Source organism: Tamandua tetradactyla, chromosome 23 (genome assembly GCF_023851605.1).
Source record: "Tamandua tetradactyla isolate mTamTet1 chromosome 23, mTamTet1.pri, whole genome shotgun sequence".
In the NCBI taxonomy this organism is placed as follows: Eukaryota; Metazoa; Chordata; class Mammalia; order Pilosa; family Myrmecophagidae; genus Tamandua; species Tamandua tetradactyla.
Genome location: NC_135349.1, coordinates 45,926,113 through 45,929,394, shown reverse-complemented (window position 1 = coordinate 45,929,394; position 3,282 = coordinate 45,926,113).

Here is a 3,282-nt window from a genome sequence, read left to right as displayed (position 1 = left end):
ACGGCCTTTAATCTTCATTCAGTATTGCTGGGAGGAATCTTTCTTTGTTGTTGTTTCCATGGAGCTATGACCCACCCATTTGTAGGTGGTAACTTTTGATTAGACGGTTTCCACGGAGATGTGTCTCCAGCCATTCAAGGTGGGGCTGCTTACAGGAGCCCTTTAAGAGGGAACCATTTTGGAAAAAGCTTTAGAGCCACCAGAACAGACAGAGCCCTGGGGAAGCCATTGAAGAAGCCTGGAGAGAAAGCTAGCAGACGTCGCCAGGTGCCTTCATAGCTGAGAGAGAAACCCTGAAAGTCATCGGCCTTCTTGAACCAAGGTATCTTTCCCTAAATGCCTTAGATAGGACATTTTATAGGCTTGCCTTGGGACATTTTCATGGCTTTAAGACTGTAAACTTGCAACTTAATAAATTCCCCCTTTTAAAAGCCATTCTGTTTCTGGTATATTGCATTCCAGTAGCTTACAAACTAGAACATGCTGTTTACAAGAGGCCCATCTTAGACCCAGCGATACAACTAGATTGAAAGTGAAAGGACAGGAAAAGATGTTCCATGCAAGCTATAACCAAAAGAAAGTGGGAGTAGCTATACTAATATCAGACAGAATAGACTTTAAGTGTAAAGAAGCCATAAGAGACAAAGAAGGACACTACATATTAATAAAAGGGACAATTCTCTAAGAAGAAATAATAATCAAAAATGTGTATGCTCCCAATCAAGAGCTCCAGAGTACATGCGGCAGACACTGGCAAAACTGAAGGGAGCAATAGACATAGCGAGAGTAACAGTGGGAGACTTCAGTGCATCCCTCTCCTCTGTAGACAGAGTAACCAGACAGAGGATTAACAAGGAACTAGAGAACCTAATGTGATAAATGAATTAGACCTAACAGGCATATACTGATCATTACACCCACCACCAGAACATACATCATTCTCTAGTGCTCATTGAAGGTTCTTCAGGATAGATCATACGCTGAAGCACAGCACAGGTCTTTATACATTTTAAAAGGTTGGTATTATTCAAAGCACTTTCTCTGATCACAATGGAATGAAGCTGGAAATCAATAACCACCAAAGAACCAGAACTTTCACAAATATATGGAGATTAAATAACAAAGAAGACATTACTAGAGAAATCGGTAACTATCTGGAGATGAATGAAAATGAGAATACAACATATCAGAACTTATGGGATATGGCAAAAGGAGGAAATTTTCTTGCCCTAAATGCCTATATTAAAAAAGAAAGAGCATGGTAGAATGCTCGCCTTCCATGCAGGAGACCCGGGTTTGATTTCCAGACCATGCACCTAAAAAAAAAAGAAAAGAAAGAGCTAAAAAATCAAGGAATTAACTGTTCACCTGGAGAAACTAGAAAAAGAACAGCAAATCAACCCCAAAGCAAATTGAAAAGAAATAACAAAGATTAAAGCAGAATTAATTGGAGAACAAAAGAGCAATAGAAAGAATCAATAAAACCAAAAGTTAGTTATTTGAGAAAATCAATAAAATCGATGGACCCCTATCTAGGCTTACAAAAAACTAGAGAGAAGATGTAAATAAACAAAATCAGAAATGAGAGGTGAGGGGTAGGTGTCACCACGGACCCCGAAGAAATTTTAAAAAATCATAAGAGGATACTATGAACAACTGTACACCAACAAACTAGAAAACTTAGATGACATGGAAAAATTCCTAGAAACATATGAACAACCTACATAGACTTGAGAAGAAATGGAAGATCTCAACAAACCAATCGCAAGTAAAGAGATTCAATCAGTCATCAAAAATTTTCCTACAGTGGCTGAAAATGTAGAGCTGTGTTCCAGTAGCCATGTTTCTTGAAGATGATTGTGCAATGATATAGCTTTTACAGTGTGACTGTGTGATTGTGAAAACCTGGTGTCTGATGCTCCTTTTATGTAGGGTAAGGACTGAGGAGTAAAAAATATGGATTAAAAATAAATAATAGGGGAACAAATGTTAAAGTAGGTAGATGGAAATACTAGTTGTCAATGAGAGGGACAGGTAAGAGGTATGAAATGTATGAGTTTTTTCTTCTTTCTTTTTCTGGAGTGTGCTGGTTTGAAAGGATGTATGTCCCCTAGAAAAGTCATGTTTTCATAAAGGCAGAATAATCCGGGTTCAATACTGTATGTTTGAAACTGTAATCAGATCATCTCCCTGGAGATGTGATTTAATCAAGAGTGGTTGTTAAGCTGGATTAGGTGATGACATGTCTCCACCCATTTGGGTGGTCTTGACAAGTTTCTGGAGTCCTATAAAAGAAACACTTTGGAGAATGAGCGATTCAGAGACAGCAGAGCAGAATGACATAGCCATGAGAAGCAGAGTCCACCAGCCAGCGACCTTTGGAGATGAAGAAGGAAAATGCCTCCTGGGGAGCTTCATGAACAGTAGAAGAAGCTAGCAGATGATACCATGTTCGCCATGCGCCCTTCCAGATGAGAGAGAAACTCTGACTGTGTCCACCATGTGCCTTCTCACTTGAGAGAGAAACCCTGAACTTCATCGGCCTTCTTGAACCGAGGTATCTTTCCCTGGATGCCTTTGATTGGACATTTCTATAGACTGGTTTTAATTGGGACATTTTCTTGGCCTTAGAACTGTAAACTAGCAACTTATTAAATTCCCCTTTTTAAAAGCCATTCTGTTTCTGGTATATTGCATTCTGGCAGCTAGCAAACTAGAACATGGAGTGATGCAAAAATTAAAAAAAAAAAAGATCATGGTGATGAATACACAACCATGTGATGATATTGTGTGCCACTGACTGTACATGGTCTATGAAATGATTGTATGTTAAGTTTTATCTATAAAAATATTTTTAAAAAAGTCTTCCTACAAAGAAAAGCCCAGAGCCAGATGGCTTCACAGGGAAATTTTATCGAACATTCCAAAAAGAACTAACACAAATCCTGACCATAATCCAAAAAATTGAGGGAAAAGAAGCACTACCCAACTCATTTTATGAGGCTAACATCACTCTAATACCAAAACTGGGTAAAGACACTATAAGAAAGGAAAACTACAGGTGGATCTCCCTAATGAATATAGATATGCAAAAATTCTCAAGAAAATACTAGCACATCAAATGCAACAACACATTAAAAGAATTATACACCATGACCCAGTGGGGTCTATACCAGTGTCCTAGTTTGCTAGCTGCCGGAATGCTACTCACCAGAGACGGATTGGTTTTTAATAAAAGGGGATGTATTTTGTTGGTTCTTCAGAGGAAAGGCAGCTAACTTC